At 40.5% G+C, this 20,233-nt stretch overlaps 1 long non-coding RNA gene across 3 annotated transcripts in view; it reads right to left on the reverse strand.

Annotated features, from left to right (window-relative positions):
• LOC112833870 (uncharacterized) overlaps nucleotides 1-20,233 on the reverse strand; it is a 61,172-nt gene that overhangs the window by 40,246 nt on the left and 693 nt on the right. For all 3 annotated transcript variants that reach the window (XR_012374792.1, XR_012374793.1, XR_012374794.1), the window contains exons 2-3: nucleotides 11,008-11,148; nucleotides 10,394-10,576 (exon numbers count right to left, since the gene is read on the reverse strand). This is a non-coding gene — a long non-coding RNA (uncharacterized lncRNA). The remainder of the gene's footprint in view (nucleotides 1-10,393; nucleotides 10,577-11,007; nucleotides 11,149-20,233) is intronic.

The raw sequence follows: 20,233 nt of genomic DNA on the forward strand, positions 1-20,233 counted from the left end.
TCCAACATTTATACTTAAGTACAAGTTGCAAAAGTATAGACAGAGCATCTTTAGAAATGAATATATGAAATGAGGAGCATTATTTACTTAGAGGTCAAGATGTAAAAATGTAATACAAACACATCTGAATTAAACGGTAGCCACACTCATTGTCCCATCTAAGGTAAACTGTCCCAGCCATAGGTAGTTCTGGAGAAAAGGCAGTCCTAGACAGCAATAAATTTTAGAATATCACCTGTCCTGTCATCCAAAGTAGAACGTACCAGGTATAGAATACACTACCCAAGTGCTGTGTTATTGCATGACTCAGAAAGTGACTACCCAAGCAGGCATGAGCTAAGCCACTGAAATTCTTGCATTGAACAATGAAGTTTGTGAAATGCAAAGAGAGTGAGGCCCACAGCCAAGGGAGTTGAACCGGAAAGGACAGAATTGGGAAACATGAGATACAGCTAAGGGCACCAGAGAGATAAGCAAGGTTTAATGATGAGTAATTGAAAATTTATGAGGAGGCAGAATACAAAGCTAGGAGGTAAACTAAAGCTTGAATAGATATGAGGAAGCAGAGACAAAAAAAAGAAAAAAGCAGAGATAAAGAGGAATTAAGACACGATGTATGAAATGGTATCTACAATTAATACTGTACTGAATACTGAAAATGTGCTGGGAGAGTAGATTTCAGGTGCTTTCCTCACACACACAGAAAATTTTAACTAAGTAAGAACTTTGTTTGGCATCTGACTATAGTAATCATTTCACAATGTATATCAAAACATTGCGTTTATATTAACTATGTCCAGTTTGTAGTTTTAAAAAAGATGTTAAAGGTGACATACTAGATGTAGGATACAAACCCCTGTTGCCAACGTTCCCAGATCAGTCTTGGAACCACCATTTCTAATCCTCAAAACATTTTCCTCAGAGGGTAAACTGAATTTTATTTTTTAAACTGTCTTTACTCGAATACAGGGTTTTCTGTATTTGAATTCACAGGAGATCCTTGTCTATCTTAGGGGCTGGCCATGCATAGCTGTGGGTGGTCCAGATTGCTTGGATGGCCCAAGAGAAGTCTGTTTCTTGAAAACAAAGGAGACAACAATACCAGAAATTGCTCACAGGATTCCAGCCACAACTGAAGTTCACCAAGAATGTGAGTTTTCCAGAATTCGTTAGGGAGTCACATTTGGGAAAAAGGAAGTGAGATTCTCCCCCACATATTAGAATAGAATAACAGTCCCTAGTAGTCCATGACAAAACTGCTAATTAGGCATTTAAAGCCATCAAAGATGGTCCTTGTGAGGGATCTGGTAACTACTGCAATAGAGCAACCTCAAAGTTTTCCTGTTCACGGCCAGGTAGTAAATAATTTAGGCTTTGCAGGCCATATGGTTTCTGTCACAACTACTCTATTCTGCCACTGTAACATAAAGCACGCATAGACAATACATACATCAATGTGGTGCTATGTTCCAATAAATGTGAAATTTGAGTTTTTGTCTATTTCACATGTCACGAAATATTCTCCTTTTGATTTTTTCCCAACCATTAAAAAATGTAAACATCTTCACTCACAGGCTGTTAAAAAAAAGAAGTGGTGGGCCACAGTTTATGAACAGACCCTTGGTATACAGAAATGGAAGGATGGTCATGAAACTCTTAAAATTTGAAGGTGTTATATTTAACATACCCAAGGATATTCTGATGACTGTGTAAATTTTCTGTTTAATGGGACTATTCTTGTTTGATTTTTTTTATACCATCTCAACCACTTTTAAGTTCAGTACTGTTAAGTATAGTCACATTGTTGAGTAACCAATCTCCAGAACTTTTTCATTTTGCAAAACTGAAACTCTATACCCATTAAACAACTCCCCATTACCCCTGCCCACCGCAGCCCGACAACCACCAGATTTTTAGGAAATATTATGTGGGTCTAGAGCTGTGGATCCAGACCAGAGGATGCCAGTTTGCTCACAATGTTTCACTCAGTGTCTTAAAATTTCAGAGTACTTACCCTTTGTCTGATCTATTCTTTCCTAATCTATCCCAGTCTAATCTATACAATTCCATTCAAAACTGTGACCTAGTTTTAAACACTACCTAAGGGAAACTGCCAACCCCCAGGTTAAGTTGAATGGGTAGGGCTACACACCCATTTCTCAATACCACACGTGAAGAAGGTAACACTACGAATAAGCCAAAATTATGAAGAAGCAGATGCTATGAGGTCATAAAAACATTTATAAACATGCTATGTTGGCCTGTGGAATTTTTTTTTTAAATAAACTAACAGGGGCGCCTGAGTGGCTCAGTTAAGAGTCTGCCTTCGGCTCAGGTCATGATCCCGGGGTCCCTGGGATCGAGCCCCGTGTCAGGCTCCCTGCTCCATGCGGAGCCTGCTTCTCCCTCTGCCTCTGCCTCTCTCCCTCTCATGAATAAATAAATAAAATCTTTAAAAAAGCCAACTAGCAGCTCAAAATCAGGCTCCTTGTAGAGAGCTGAAAATCCTGTCAGTATTGGGCAGGTTTCCCACTGGGTAACAATCAAGAGCCAAGGAATCATGGCCTTGCTCCTTTGTATCAAAAGTGCATGTTCCATGGAACACCAATCCAAAACACTCCCTACTAATCCTCTCAGAAGCATCAGCTGCTCTTACCATCCAATTTGCACTCTTGTTTTTAAGAGTAGAGAAATCTCTTTTCCAAGGTCTCTATCCAAAGTAGATAAACAAAAGAAAAGCTCCCTGCCAAAACCCCTAAGCAGCATCTGAAGAAAAAGGGAGAAAATAAAAATCAGAACCATGTTATGCATTTACCCCATCTGGACCCCGCAGGCATTTGCAATTGAAACCCCTGAAATAAAGGATGGAGAAGCCAGTTGTTAATGGATGCATTAGAAGCCGGAAGAAATGAAACAGAGTTAAAAAAAAAAAAAAGCAGAGACAGAGTATAATAATCCTATTAATTGCAGAACACTACAGTGAAGACCCACAAACTGCTGCTATGGGCATATATAACTAAGCTAAGTCAGGCCTAATAAAATTTGTGTTCTCAGTATTAGACGTGGGCTCTTAAAATCATCATAGTAGCAAAGGACACTGAAACTGAGAGGACACAGAGCAAGCAAACGCGATGCAGAGGTGAGGCCACGAGGGCCACAGGCAAGTAAAACTTAAACGATGAAGGTAAAGCCTGAAGTAAGCAGAACTGATGAGTAAGCTACAAATGTGAGGATTAAAAAAGATAAAACAGGCAAGCCAATATGTAATGGGAGAAATAAGACACAAAAGCTAAGCAGAAAGAGTAGCTCTGTTACATAAATGGCACAATCCTAACATGAAGACCCACAAACTCCTGCTGCAACTTTACTACATTCATTTATTCAGATAGCTTTTTGGTGAAGACTTTAGGGTTGTCTTTTTTCCATGTATAATAGGTCATCTGCAAATTGTGACAGTTTAACTTCGTCTTTACCCATTTGGATGCTTTTTATTTCTTTTTCTTGGCTGACTGCTGTGGTGGCTAGGACTTCCAGTACTATACTGAATAAAAGTAGTGAGAGTAGACAAACAACAAAAACACTAAACACTTACAAATATAGAGAACAAAACTGGTGGTTGCCATAGGGGAGGTGGGTGGGGATATGGGTGAAATGTGTGAAGGAGATTAAGAGAACACTCACCATGAGGTGCACTGAGCAATGTACAGAATTGCTGAGTCATTATATTGTATACCCGAAACTAATAACACTGTATGTTTAATTATACTTGAATAAAAGTAAATAAAATAGAATAAAAAACAACTTCCACACCAAATTGGGGAAAAGAGCTACAACCTATGGTAGATTCAAAATCTGTGTGAAAAAAGAAAATCATTTTTGATTTTGATTTTTGAAGTCCCCAGTAAGATGTTTAACTGTTCTTTCTCACTAGGAAACCAAAGAAATAAAAACTAGAAATCAAGGAAGACCACTTTTCACCTTTGCAATTGGCCGATTTTTTAAAAAAACTATATAATAGCATATTGGTGAGGATATGAAAAAACAGGCATTTTCATACATTACTAGAGGGAGTGTACATTTAATTCAACCTTAATAAACAAATATGGATACGTGCAGAGATTTATCTACAGAGAGGTTCACATCAGTATTATTTGTACTATATTAAAAGAGCAGTAACTGAACAAGAGCCCAAATATTAGATAAGAATTAAAATTTTACATTAATGCAGTGGCATATTATGTACCATTTTAAAAGAGATGTTATGAAAGTCTATTTAATGGCGTGGAACACGTTTGAGGTCTGCTAAACAGAAAAGATACGGCAACAAGATTTCATTAATGATCCTAACTTCAACAACTGACAAAGACTGCCACTCCAACTGTTAAACCCAGAAACAAAGTAGTAAAAAAATAAAATAGCGAATAACATTAAAAGTAGCAAATTTAGGAAACCTAATTCAAAATCCTTGAAAAGTGAAAGATTTTCTTCTGGAAATGCAAGGTAGGTTCATTGTTAAGAAAGCCATTAAATATAATACATACAACAAAAGGTCAAAAAAATACTCACTTCCACATCAAAATAATCACTTACTTGGCTGAGATACCTGTTCCTTTGTCCAGATCACATTTTTAGATATTAATTCCTCCTATCCTGAATGAGAAATTTAGGTTTTGACACAGTAAATTATCAAAATCACAGCCTCCTACCTTGACCTTAGGATAGGATATTGACTATATCTAAAGTAATCTCTGTATTAGACTCACTTATGGGCCTAAGTAGTGTAGAAAACATGCTGGTGAAGAAGGTAAACACTAGAGCTGATAATGTAAGGATAAGAAAAAAAATGAAATAAATATTCCAAGTCATACAAAGAAAAACCTACTGTACCAAAACCAGACAAAGAAGCTACAAAAAAAGAAAACTACAGGCCAATAGCAAACCACATTCAACAGTACACTAAAGGATCATTAACCACAATCAAGTGGCATTTATTCCAGGGATGCAAGGATGGTTCAGTATCTGCAAAATCAATGTGATACACCACCATTAACTAAACAAAGGATAAAAATCCTAAGATCTCTCAATAAATGCAGAAAAAGCACTTGACAAAATTCAACATCCATTAAACACTCTCAATGAAGTGGGTTCAGAGAGGACATATCTCAACATAAATAAAGCCATATATGAAAAACCCACAGCTAACATCATACTCAATGGTGAAAAGCTCAGAGCTTTTCCTCTGAGATTAGAAACAAGACAAGGACGTCCACTCTCTACTTTTATTCAACATAGTACTGAAAGCCCTAGCAACACAGAAATTGGTTCCATTTCTATACACTAATTGTAGAATAGCAGAAAGAGAAATTAAGAAAACAATCCCATTTACAACTGCATCCAAAATAATAAAAACACCTAGGAATAAATGTAACCAGGGAGGTAAAAGACCTATACTCTCAAAACTACGAAATGTTGATTAAAAAAAAATTGAAGATGACACAAACACACAGAAGCATATTCCATGCTCAAGTATTGAAAAAATTAATAGTTCAAATGTCCATGCTAACCAAAGCAATCTACAGATTCAGTGTAATCCCTATTAATAGCAACAGTATTTTTTACAGAACTAGAACAAATAATACTAAAATTCGTATCGGGGGGGGGTGCCTGGGTGGCACAATTGGTTAAGTGCCCCGACTCTTGGTTTCAGCTCAGGTCATGATCTCAGGCTTGTGAGATCTGAGTCCTGGGCTCTGGGCTCAGCACAGAGTCTGCTTTGGATTCCCTCACTTCCTCTCCCTCTGGCCCTCCCTCCCGCTCCTGTGCTCTCTCTCTCTCTCTCACAAATAAATACATCTTTAAATAATAAATAAATAAAATAAAGTTTGTATGGAACCACAAAAGACCCCAGATAGCCAAAGCAATCTTGAGAAAGAATAAAGCTGGAGGTATCGCAATCCCAGATTTCAAGATAACACTTCAAAGCTGTAGTGATCTAAACAGGAATAAGTCATGGGGATAAAAGGTACAGCACAGGGAATACAGTCAATGGTAGCGTAATGGCATTATATGATGACAGATGGCAGCTACACTTGTGGTGAACATAGCATAACATACAGGCTTGTCAAATCACTATGTTGTACACCTGAGACTAATGTAACATTGTGTCAACTGTATCAAAAAAATAAATAAATAAAGGAAAACTATGGCAAGGAAGAGAATCCTCTAAGGGATGGTAATAACATGCCCCATGAAAATGCTATCACTCTACCAAGAACTCGAGGCAACATTTAGATAACTTTTAAGTCTTGTACATAATGCAGAGATCACAAGCCACTTTGGAGGGCTGACTAAGCACAGCGTTACTTTTACTGTATCACACGAATTGTGTGTGTGTGTGTGTTTTAGATTTTTATTTATTTGAGAGAGAGACACAGTGAGAGAGGGAACACAAGCAGGGGGAGTGGGAGAGGGAGAAGCAGGCTTCCCGCCGAGCAGGGAGCCCGATGCGGGGCTCGATCCCAGGACCCTGGGATCATGACCTGAGTCGAAGGCAGATGCTTAACGTTCTGAGCCACCAAGGCGCCCCTGTATCACACGAACTGTTGAGTAAAAATTACCCTTAATGTTTGCTTTAATGGATCACCTCAAATCCTCTTGTTCTTGTATGTATAATGTACAGTGGGGATGGCATACTATAGCCCACGGGCTGATTCCAGGCTGCTATCTGTTTTTGTAAATGATGTTTTGTTGGAACACAGTCCTGCCCATTTGTTTCCATATTGTCTACAGCTGCTTTCATGCTACAGAGTGGGGAGATGTATTAAAATTAGGTAAAGTCATAATTAGGAAACATGAGCTCTAACTTTTTGGATACCTAAGAATGGTTAAATTTTAAAATGGTTATCTCTGAAAAGAAGAAAAAGAATGGGGGCACCATATATGATAAATGATTAACTACAATGAGGCATATGAAACACAGTTCTTTCTGTGTGTATGGCCCAATCTGTGAATGTGCTTTCTTGGTGAACTTAATCTGAGTGGGAGGAAATCCAGAGGCAAACTGACCACTATGAAATTCCGTACTTTCTAGGATTAGTTAGCTGTAAATTCGAGCCCTACAGAAAAGAAAATGGGAGGGGGGAGGCAAGGATTTGTAGACATAGTACATCTAACCTGTGCCAGGAGTTGACACACTTTCTGTGAAGGGCCAGATGATAACGCTTCAGGCCGTGGACCACAGAGTCCATCACAAATACTCAGCACTACTGCAGCCCAAAAGGCAACCGTGGGCAATAGAGAATAAGCATGATCCTGTCTCCCAACAAAACTGCGGATTTACAAAAACAAGCTGCTGCCATGTGGGCCATAGCTTGCCAAAACTAAGTCTATGCCAACTATCTGGACACCGTTACCTTACCAGCAATAAAATTTACGCCAAGTGTTAACTGATAGGTATCCCTGTTATTTTCCACTCGATACATACACAGAGTAATCTTATCAGTACCATCTGCTAGCAGAATGCAATGTTTATGCTGAATTCCAGCTGGGACACAGTGATCTGCACAGCAAACTGCTCCAGCCCTTGGTGCACCTACACCTGAGCTAACATTCTGTAAGCAGTGGATTTTCAGTTGTGACTCTGACTCTCGTGATTCCTTTTTGTTGGGGGGTAGAAGAAAACATAACCTCATAGAAATTGTGCAACGCAAACATCATGCAGGACGGTGGGGGGGAATACTGAAAGGTGAAAAGCCAACAAAGATAAGCACACAGTGAATAGCTGAGGGTGGGGTGGGAATAAAGGCTAGTTCACCCAGAGTGGTTATTTCTAGAAACTGAAGGGACCTACACAGCCCTCAAACCATCTCTCTTGCACATCTGAATCCCCTTTTGAAAACAAACCCTTCACATGTGCCCCCCGTGTCCCGGAAGAAGACAGTGACAAGGGCCCCATGAGGAGGCAGGAAGTCCCAACAATGAAGAATACGCTCCCCACATCTAGTGCTTCAAGGACAGTAAGGTAGTTCAGATCTTTGGAGTGTGACACATACAGCTCCACCACTGGCTACCTGTGGCATGCTGGGGACACCACCTCTCTGGTCCTCAGCTTTACTGTCTGTAAAGCAGGAACAAATCAGACTTCCCAGGGTTACTGTTAAGTTAAAATGAGATGACAAATACATTCAAACCCCTTGCCTAGAACATAAAAGGCACTTATAATTAACTGATAATCACTGTTATTGTTATATGACCTCAGACAGAAAATCTTCAAAAGTTGTGCATGGGTGCTATTACAGGGGTGATGGCTAGCCTAAAAAGAACGACAAAAGAAAAAAAAAAAAGAAAACCACAACAGACCTGCTGTCACAAAAAAAAAGAGCAGATAATGGGAATATGGAAACCCTAGGAAAAGAACTGGGGTTCAGATAGCAAAAGCCAGATTTATATAATCCATTTTGGCCCATATAGAGAAAGAGATAGGAAGACTTGGTTTTTGACAGCAAGCTAACATTCATATCCTTATACAAGACCAATGTCATTTTAAAAATAAGCTGTGAAGGGGGACACCTGGGTGGCTTGGTCGGTTAAGCATCTGCCTTTGTCTCAGGTCCTGATCCTAGGGGCCTGGGATCAAGCCCCGCATCGGGCTCCCGGCTCAGTGGGGCGCCTGCTTCTCCCTCTGCCTGCCACTCCCCTTGCTTGTGCTCTCTCTCTCTCGTTCTAACAAATAAATAAAATCTTAAAAAAATAAGTTGTGAAGGACATGGAATATGGGAACTCCCTTTGTATGAATGGCTATCCCAGGCTTCTCCTTAGGGAAAAGACAATTTTCCTATCATTCAGGTTCCCGGCACAGGCTAATTATCTAATTCTGTCAGTAGGAATTATCCAAATATTCCAGAGATCATATGGGGAAACTTATGCTATGAAGGCACCATCTCAAGACCATCCTCATGGGAAAAGGTGACCTTTATTACTTTTATGAAAAATGGCAGACACCAAGGAATGATCTGGCATTCTTTAAAAGAGCTTAGAGTAGGGGTGGGCCTCTACAGAGATAGCCCAGGGATGGTCATACTATATATGCTGCCCACTTTAACTCTGGACCATGTAAGTGCTCCCTGGAGCCTATCAGGGGCTGGACCCCTTAGGAGCCAAAAATGAATACTAGTCCAGCTGGTTTAAGTGCAATCCAGAAGACCCTGCTGCCTCTGAAATTAGTAACCCAAAGTGCTATATACTTGGCTGCTGCTGAAATAATGAGCCTCTGCTATGAGCTGACTTTTGACAAGATGTATGTAGCTCCACTGTCTAATAAAAACTCCCAACAAATCTGGTTAGAAAGAATAGACTCTCCCCTTATGGGTTACGTATCTGTGACATGTAACTTATGCAACCCTGTTTACTTGGGAACCGCTTCAGTCCTGATCCTTTGCAGGGGTGATCATAGACTGGGTAAGCATGTAATTTACCCCAATTGTTTTGAGGAGGATGTATGACAGAATAAACTGCAGACTTTATAAAGGTACTGGCCCCTGGAAAGGACATTTCTACGAACCTCCCTGACAGGAGTCAGGGCAGTCATCCTTTCCTCCCCTATTTACCTAGTCACTGTGTTACCTTAATCACTGAGAGGACCCCCTCTTCTGCTACATGTTCACTCGTGTGGAAGAGCTGGCAGACTCTCTCAAACACTTTCCAAAAGACATCCTTCCCAATTCAACCTAGTGAGGGGTTACAAAAAGGAAAAAGATTGCTTTCATCATCTACGACCCCCCCCCCCCATGCTCAGCTTGCTCGGCCTCCAGTGTACTGAAAGACAGTGGCAAGTATTAAAAGGGAAAATGGGGGTGGGGCGTCTAGGTGGCTCAGGCAATTAAGCATCCGACTCTTAATTTTGGCTCAGGTCATGATCCCAGGGTCGTGGGATCGAGCCCCGCGTCGAGCACCAAGCTCAGTGCGGAGTTGGCTTGAGATTCTCTCTTTCCTTCTCCCTCTGCCCCTCCCCCAACTTGTGCGTGCTCATTTGCTCTCCCTCTCTCTCCCCCAAATAAATAAATAAAATCTTAAAACAAAAAAGGGAGAATGGGAAGTGGGGAAAAAACACAAGGTGTTGCTTAGTCTAACCTACCCATTTTTAACACAATTTTCATACCGTAATGGAAAAACTTCAACATTTATGATACTTTCTGCTTTTACTCGTTCTTTATTCCGTTGTCTACTCTCACAAGAATGAAAGTTCCACGATGGCAGAACTGTTAATATCTAGAATAGTCTCTGGCAACTAGTGAGCAATTAATAACTGTCTAAGGAAGGGAGGAAGTGCCACATCACAACCATCTCTTCTCTACTCCCAACTGGGGGACCCCCACCCAAACCACCAGCGACTTACCAAGGCTTCCCAACTGCCTCACAAGGACATGGCAATGGTGATTCGTTCTGGCTTGCTGATGAACCCACTGGGCAGGAAGCCTCAATATACATGACAGGTAGGTCTTAGTGTTGCTCTTGACCAATGACAAGGTTTCTGGCTGCCCAGGAATCTGCATTTTTAACAGGCATCCCAGGTGATTTTCTGCATAAAAAATTTTTACACCATGAACATTTCCTTCATTGGGCAAGAACCACCTCAGAGGCTATTATAAAAATTTTTCAGTGTGGAATAAAAAACATTTCTGTCTCACACAGCCTCCTTGGACTCAAATGGGACCTAGAGGAAGCACTGGGTAGAAGACACAGTACTGGCTTACATTAAAATCCACTTCCTACATCAACTAGCTATAATCTTGGGCAAGATAAGCAATTCGCCCATCTGCAAAAATGGGAGAATGAAAAAACTGAAAGGTTAGGCTCATTACTTTCTAGTGCAGTCTGAACATTTTAAGACCTTTTTTATTCATACCATGATGGGGAAACTATCATGTAATCGCCTAATACCTACTAAGACCACCTTCCCTGCCCCTTCCCACCAACTGGGCTAGCCTGCCAAAGCCACTAGCCACTTACCAAGATTTCACACTGATTTGATAACCATGTGCAGGATGTTGATCTAAGCCTCTCCCAATTCTCTAGTAACCTCACTGGGCCAGGCGGGGCTCAATATACCTCTTCACCAGTGGCATGGCTTCTGACCACATCTGGTGTCACCTGTAGGATAGAGAGAAGGAAGAAGAAACAAATATTAAGACAGAATAGCCAAGGTTTGAGATACAGCTTCGATTTACTTTTACCACCTTGGTCAAGTCATCCAGCCCACACCATGGACCTCAGATTTTGCTCTCTTCTTTATCTGGCAGACTGTTGCAATGCCTACAATTATTATTTAGTAAGAATTCGTATATCCATTTTAAATGGGTAACTCGGGTACAGAGACACCAAGTAACTGGCTGTATCAAAGGGTTAGAACTCAGGTATTAACTCATGCTGATCTGCCTAGCTGCCTGCAAGTCTTTCCCTCTTTAGACTTCAATATCCCTACCTCTGAGTGGGGTAAACTTGATTTCTTAGGGGCCCTTTTCTGTCTGGCAGTTATGACCCTCCATTCTGTAATCCTGGCTAAAAAGAGCTCCCTAAAAGTGGATGAAACCTCCCTCTATCTAGTCATTGGATGGCATTTGGTTCACACTAATGAGGAAAAGTATGGGCTCTGGGCCAAGGCCTGTCATTCACAGTCTCAACTCCCACCAGGACTCACTTTACCTGTGTGTGAAAGGAATCAAACGTATCTATTGCCTTATCTGCTGCCCAGGTTATCAAAATGATCAAAGGGAGCTAGGCAGGCCAATGGCTACTCCCCTATCTCCCAAGACTCAACCCCTAGGAAGGAATGGGGCTCTGAGACCTAAGACCCACACAGGATAAGCCAAAGATCCCCAGGGGTCCTTTCTTTCTAAGAAAGCCGCCTAACGCCTCTAAGTTTCCCAGTCCCTAGCTGCTTAGCATGAAAAGCAACCCAGAAATCTGGCAATTCAGCAATGGCCCAAAGCCCAAGCTATTAAAATCATTAGATGCTGGCAGCACCAGTGAATGCAACTAGGTTTCCTATTACCCAGTGAAAGGCAGACAACCCTTGAGCCCCAGGGAAATTCAAGGAGCAGTTTCTCAGGGCTCATTTTTAACTACTGCATTCCCCATCGGCAAAAATGTCTTAGAATGTCTACTAGTAATCTTGAGAGCCTGGCAGAAAGCTCTCCTGCTGCAAGTGGGGAAGGGGAGCAGGAGACTTGATGAGTCTGAGCCATCTCTTTACTAGATAAAGTAAAGCAGCTGTTACTAGAGCACGATCTGCACACCTACAAGCAGCACCTGCCGACAGCAATTCCTGAACTTATTACAGCCCAGAGGGACAAGAAGGGGAGAGAAATTTGTACCGGGCATAATTGGGAAATAAATGGCAAATGTCAGTGTAGACACCTTACTATGAAATGCCTGCACTAAGGAGCCAAGAATAGAGTAGTTGGTAGTTAGTGCCTCTCTCTGAAGACAGAGATCTTATTTCCATTCCCTTCTCCCACTCCACCTAGCTCTCTTCTAAACTAAACTACTCCAGTTTCCAGCCCCCCTGCTGCCCGATTTATTCTACTTCTGTTTAGGTCAACAAATTTCAAAAGGGAAATACTTTCCGTTTGTCTAACTGTGAAGGTCATAAATACACACTGTGAAAAAAGTTCCAGAAATATATTAAGGATGGAAAGTAAAAAATCCCAGAATCTCAGAAAGTTTAACACTCGGGGTATGTTCTCCTAATTATTTTCATGTACACAAACAAACATGAATTTTTATTTCACAAAAACTGGATGAAAACCATACTATTGCCCTCTAGCTTTTTTTTCAACTAATACACCTGATACATTTTTCCAAGTAAAATATTCGTCTACAAGACTATTTTTACTTTTAATGCCATGTTGTAATATTACATGAAAACATCAAAATTTATCTACCCAAATGATTATTCATGAAGAGGCAAGGTGTTTTTCCATTTTTTATTGCTATGAACATTGTAAACATTCCCATACCTACATCTTTTAGAATATCCTTAGAATATTTCTTTAGGATTTCTTTAGAATATTTCAGGGTATATCCCTAAAAATGAAACTTTGTGGTCAAAAAGACATACAATTTTTATTCTGCCACATTATATATTGCCAACTGACCCTACAAAAGATTACACTGAAACTGGGTAACCCCACCAACATCAGTATAACATTTTTTTTAATATTTGCCCATGTGATAGGTATTAAATGTAACAATACATTTTTAATGATTCAAACATTTATTACTATGAGAATTACAAAGATGAGTACGATACAGTCTCTGCCCTTGAGTTTAAATGAAGGGAGACAGACACAAACAGGTAACGTTTACCATTATCATGTTCATGACGAAGAGAAATTAAGATTTCAGTTCGTGGTGCTTCCCAAATTGACTCTGTGGCTATTGCTAATAGAAAAGGTCCAAAAGAATATGATTCGACCGTACTCCAAATTAAAAATCCATCTGCTAAAATTCCAAGGAGTTGTGCTAATCCTTAATCACCTAGGGGGCATTCTGATGTGACCTTGTTGTTTTTCCTTCAAGTCTAAGAACCAGGCAGAAGCTGCTCAGAAAACGACCTGTTCCCCTCCCCCCAGGCAGTGAAGTGAATGAAGTGTAGGGCAATATTTGATTGGAAAGATTCACTGAGACTGGACCTGGACTTCCATCTTTTCTTCTGCTACCATTTCCAGTAAACAGTGAACTGTAAACATTTTCTTTCAGGCGTCAAATGGCTTCTCTCCCTGGAATCTCACTACCAGGCAGATCTGCTTATACATAGTTAGGCTGCAGCAGTATCCATTCCAACTTGGGAAATATAGATAAGAATAAAAAGAAACTATTTTTCAGTACCATGTGGGTCAGATACAGATGAGCTCAAAATGGACACCACCACAAGCATTTAAAAAACCTATCCGACAAAGATGGATAAATATGCAATAAAGCAAATATAGCAAAATATTAATTGCAACATCCAGTTGGTAGTTAGATGGGTTTTCAATGTACAGTTCTTCAACTTTTCTATACGTACATTTAAAATTTTTCACAATAAAATGCTGGGGAAAATCCAACAAGCAGCTTGAAAAACAATGCTGTAAGGGCCTTTCCCACCATTTTACTTCTAGAATGAGACTATCCTATATTCTTTCCTTTTTGTTTGTTTGTTTTTTAGATCTAGCTTCCTTGAATTGGACTTGGGAGCTCTCAACTTTTTAATGACACGAAATGAATCACAATACACCCATAGGCAGGTTTCCAAGACAATGTGTGGAAGGTTAGGGAGGGTAAAGGGGAAGGCCCTAAGCTCTTGGAAGTCCAGGCTCCCTAACTGTATGAAGTCTAAGTAAGTATTTCAGAAACCCCATTTCTTTGTGTATTAGCATTCAGACCCCGTAAACATTTGCCTTGGCCTACCTTTCTGCCTTAGCTCACATTAACTTGTTACTTTCCATATTCTCATTGCAAAGAGCTGTGCAGGAAGGGGGGGGGGGGCAAGGGATAAGGCACCAAGGTATGATATGGCCACGGTCTTCAGGTTAGGATTTAACAAACGGAATTTCTAGAGATGAAGCTCCAAACTTGATGCTGAAGTACATGGTATAACTGACTAACTGTCGGACCCTGGTAGAGGCCTTATAATCAATCTAGTTTGAAGTGTGTTCTAGCTGGCCCACCTGTAAAATAGGAAAAAGACCTGTTATAAGCAATAATGAATGAGGTAAATAAATGAGTTTCTGAGATGTTAGAAATATCTTTGGTGAATGGAGAGGCACATGAAACCATCACAGTCGAGTAATGATCCAAAGCTGGGCAGGCAATCTTTCTCGGTAAAGGACAGGCTTTATGGGCCACCAGGTCTCTGATGTAGTCATTCAACACCGCTGTTGCAGGCCGGAAAGGCCGCAGACAAAATAATCAACAAATAACATGTGTTCTAGCAGAACTTTATTTGCAAAACCAGGCAGCCCACGGGCTGCATTTGCCTACCCCTGATCTAGAACGTGCAGCCCTACCTAGGAACACCATTTGAAGGATGACCTGAAGAGAAGTGGAAAGGGGATGAGTCTACAGATAGCTAACACTGGGCAGTGAGGATGAGGCTCCTGATCTGGCAGCTACCACCCAGGTCCCACCAAGGAAGAGAGTGTCAGCAGCTGCAACGGTAGCAACATCTGTAAATACCAAGGACTGAAATCCAAACACAAAAACAGCATTATCTCAGAAAAACTCTTTGGATGCATAACCACAAAGAAATAGCACGTTTCTGACCACATGCATTTTGAATAAACAGTTGACAGTCCAGAGCCTGTGGAGATCACCTTAGCAGGCACACGATAAATGTTTGTTGATGACTCATTCATTTATTCATCCAATAAACATTTACTGAGGCCTACTAATGTGCCAGGCTGGGCTCTGGAGAAGACACTGTCCCTGCCCTCAAGGAGCTTACAGTCTAACTGAGAACATAGGAAGGGAGACAGGCATATACACAGACAATTACAATACAACCTGGTAAGTGCTGCAACACTTATCAGGTTGTATTATAATGGCCGATGTAAAATTTCTTTCCAGGGGGCGCTCCTCCAGGCTGCTGCTGGCTGTAACATCAAGAGAGGGAAGGAACAAATAGTAGAAATCAAAGGTTAAAGGCTTTTAGGCTATTTCAAATACCCACACTCTCCCTAACTCCTGATCAGAGATGGGTTTGGGAACTCCCACGCTTAGGATGGGCAGAGACATCCCGTAAAGGATCTTCTTCAACCACCTCCTCTACAATACAAGCTCTGTTGTTTTGTTTTGCTTATTATACATCTGTCAACCTCCCCCCCCACACACAATAAGCCTCGTTTAATACCTGCAACTAACAAAATGCTGAAAAATGGGGGCTAACGACTACCTGGACTAACCCAGTGTAACTGGATAGCAAAAAGCAGTAACAAATCACTTGGCACCTCTAAATCCTACCCTTCACTGAAAAAGTAAAAATTAGAATGTTATTAAATATATGAGATAGTATAGAGCCCATGTATTGGGAATAATTTAGAGAGGTTTACTTAATAAATAAAATTAAACAGATTCTCTGAACCACAAATAACAGACCCAGTTTCAGGAAACCTTCCAAGACACCTCACCCCAAAACCTTTAGGAATATCTATTCTAAATTACCTACATAATCGTAAATAACAAAATAAATAAGAAAAATGAAACAAGGAGGTAATGCACTCTTCCCAACCACTTTTCAACACTGAGTGATAGTAAGAGACTCCCTGAGGAGAGATTACTAGTGTTAACTAATCATTTGGTTCAGATGGTCTTATACAAAGACAGGATGGACTTCTTCCCGTGTCCCATACTGTTCCTAATAAGGCCTAGGATTTTAATGGCTCTTCCGTCTCTGCACCAGCAAACTGAGCTGATGACATCAATAGATTGCTGCCATTTACACTGAGATCCCCGTCTTGGGACCCAATGTCTCTGAGGCCACTTTTATATGCTTAACATGCTATTTCCCCCTAAAGTAATCATATTGCTCTTGCCTACACTGTTCCATTCTGCCACTGTCAGCCCACATTCACAAGGCCTTCTCAGGCGTTGCAGTTTGTTCCTCCTAGCATTTTACACCCCCAAAGAGCTTAGTGTTATCTATAAATGTGGACATTACACTATGTCCATATCCTCCTCCAGATCACTCCTAAGTATTCGAAATAAGATCAGTCCCAGAACGGATGGGGAGAGGGCTCTATTGTTTCGTGTCTTGTCTAAGTTGGTTTCTTATTAGGGACAAAATGTTGCCAAGTCTTCTTTCCACACTCATAGCCAGGACGTACCAATGCTATGCAGCACTCAAGAGTGCTCTCTTTTTAAATAAAAAGACATGGCTATCTATTTAAAGGACAGACAAATGTTATCTCAAAATGGCTACCAAGAATCTGACATGTATCCCACGAAGCAGTTGTCCCTGGAATCACAAACATTTCTTAAGACTCAATGGCAACATATACCGGGAGTATATGTGCAACAAATCGCATTTGTCATTTGCAATAAATGACAAGGGATAATAGATCCTTTTACAGCACACATAGTATAGAGCTCTTACAAATACATAACATTCAGACCCAAATCGAATAGTTCACAAAGAGCTAATAATTAACATTTGAGAATCCAGCCTCACCAGGAATCAGAGAAATGGATCGTAAAACAAAGATACCATTCTCTTACATATAAGGTAGCAAAAAAGATTTTTCTAAATACCTAAATAACTGGGTACAGAAAAAAATGACAATTTTTTTCAAATGTTACTATAGCAAGTCTTTATAACGTTCAAACTTTTTGATGAACAATTCTAATTCTGGAACTCTATTCTATAAAGAAATAACTCAAAATAGATAAAAACTAAATGAAAATGAAAAGGCATTCATTACATCATTTAAAATACTGAAAATTTAAAAATTTTTCAGGCATCAAGGTATCATGAAACCATTATATGACAATTGCAAGAATGTTTAACGTGGAAAAATGCATGTTATAATGTTAAACTCAAAACACAACTTAAAATAGTACAAATATATGATCAACTGTAGAAAAATGCAGGGAATGAAAAGACGTGAACACATTTATAAACACTGGGTTATCTCTGGGTGGTGAAATTACAGATCCTTTTTCCGCAAACTTGATGGTTATCCTCAGACAAAGCTACAATGAATATTTACCAAATTTCTAGATTGAGGGAACTATTCAAACTTAAACAACGGAAGAAAAATCACAAAATAGAAGATAAGAGATTTGACCACTTGCTTTCGAATCTCTACTAACCCCAAATTTAAAAACAAAAATTAAAAGGCAAACAATAACTTGGAGTATGTAACACTGCAGAAATTCGAGTAACAGCCTTAATTTGAAGAACACTTTCGAATAGATAACAGTAACACTAAACTAAAACTGCAACAGATAAATCAGTATAAGACCTGAACTAACATCACATGAAAGAAAATGAAACTGCTAAGAAATATATGGAGGAAAAAGGAGTCCAAACTCCCTAATAACCAAATTAATGCAAAATTAAAATAATACTGGTTGTTATCCGTAACATATATTTTTCAAAACGAACACGACCCAATGCTTGTGTGAGTAAAAATTGGTACGACCTTTTCAGAATGAAATCTGTCAGTATACGCGGAGTGTTAAAAACACTGACAGAGTGACTGCACTTCAGTGAATCCATCCTAACCAATAGTAAAAGAAATGCATGTATTTTCAGTCTTTTATTATAAGAAAAAAAAAAAACAAGAACCTTTCCTTTACTATTGGACATTTGTATTAACACACCGAAATATTAATAATGGGTAAGAAAAAAAATCTCTACTGCAGCAAAAGACCGCTGTCTCAGAGCATTTGACCAGATCTCAAATCAGGCAAAACAAGAAGGGTGTGTCCAGCCTGCCGCAGTCGGCCATTTTAAACCCTCTGCAGAACAAAAAGCATAGAAGACAAGGGTAGATAAGGATGGCCACCCCGGTAGGCTCCAAATCAACAATTCTTTACTTTTTGTCTTCTACAGCTGTAACCCTGTACAATGCACGGAGTAAAAAGCAGCCAAGAGCAAACAGGTCTCCTTTCTTAAACAGCACAGGTAAATTACAAACAAAATCTGAAATCATAAAAGAAGGGTCTTTTAAATTTTGAACCCTCATTTCAGGGGAATAAAGCATAATGTTCAAGAGCACAGAATTAATGGAGCCATACAACCTGGATGAAAATCCAGTTTCAGCCATTCAGATGGATGTAAAGCCTTGGACAAACTACTTAATCTTGTGTCCCCCACATTTCTCATTTGTAAAATATGAATAATGGTACTGCTATTTCTTAAGATTGTCGAGAGTACTAAATGAGTTAAGGCACACGTAAAAGCACTTAGACCAGTAGCTGGCATATAGTTTTAAGTGCTATAGACGTTTAAATATAATTATTACTATAGCGAAATGGGCTTAGAGAAGGAAAAGGACCAGTATGAGATCATAGCTAGGATGACTGGGCAAGAACGGTTTCTTCTATTTTGAATTCTGTGCCCTTTGTGCTACACATTTAAGTGCTAAACTATTAGTTTTAGCGATTTACAGTAGATCCTCACTGACAGCCCTCTGAGATCCATGACAAGTACAGCTACCTCAAAAAATCTTCCCCCTAGGCTAAAGTTTTACAGAAAAAAATAATTTGGAGGAAAGGTCACCTTCATACCATCATTACCATTTGCCCAAATCCTAGGTTTTAAGTGTAACAAGCACTTGGAAACACAGCCAAATCCTCACACCAATATTCTGCAGTGGGGGACATCAAGAGCTTCTGCCTAACCTAACAGTAGATTCTCACAATATTACAATCACCGTGTTCTGCTACTCTGATGGGATGAGAGAATGTGTCCAGAGCCAAGTACAGTGGCCCAAAGTCTGACAGAGAGCCTTCCAAATGTGTATTACCGGAATGTAGCCTAGCTCCAGTGGTCCCATTTTACCCATTTCCTACACACAGCCAGCTGCCGAAACCTTTTGGACAGTCATCATCGCCTCGGCATTTTCAAACCCATATATATCAATGGGCCAGTGAAAGGCTAAGATTCTGAGTTAATTTCTGGTGGATTTGGCCACAGCCTAGGACATCTCCCGCTCGGCAGATCCCCTCACCCAACCAGAAAGGCAGATTCTACTTCTCTGCAGGGCCCCCTAGCCCAAGACGGCCAAGCAAAGACAACTTACCTCCCCCCTCGCCATTTTGCAATCTTAATTACACCTACGGCGCGCGCCTCCCCTCCCCGTCATTCTGTCTGAAATACGCCTGCGCTCCTCTCCCCTCCTAAAGCCAACCGTCACAATGTCGTCTCAAATACGCATGCGCGCCTTCACTTTCCCTCCCAACTGCGGCTGCCAACTGTGTACTAGAAACTTTGCTTTCTTAGCTACGCTTTCGACGCCGCCCCCCCCCCCGCAACGCCCCAAGCTTACGCGTGCTTACCTCCCATTCTCCCCAACTGGGGCCCCTTCCCCCTCGCATCAGGCCTTCTCAAATATACGTGCGTGATCCCGCGCCTCCCCCAACCTCTCAAATACACATGCGCACCAAGGCCGTCCTCTCCAATTCCCTGCCCTCCCTCCTCCGCTTCTTATACACACATGCCTGACGCTATCTGGACATGTTTCTCGCCATA

This window comes from Callorhinus ursinus, unplaced genomic scaffold (assembly GCF_003265705.2).
Source record: "Callorhinus ursinus isolate GAN/ISIS: 27379988/994484 unplaced genomic scaffold, GSC_fseal_2.0 scaffold40, whole genome shotgun sequence".
NCBI lineage: Eukaryota > Metazoa > Chordata > Mammalia > Carnivora > Otariidae > Callorhinus > Callorhinus ursinus.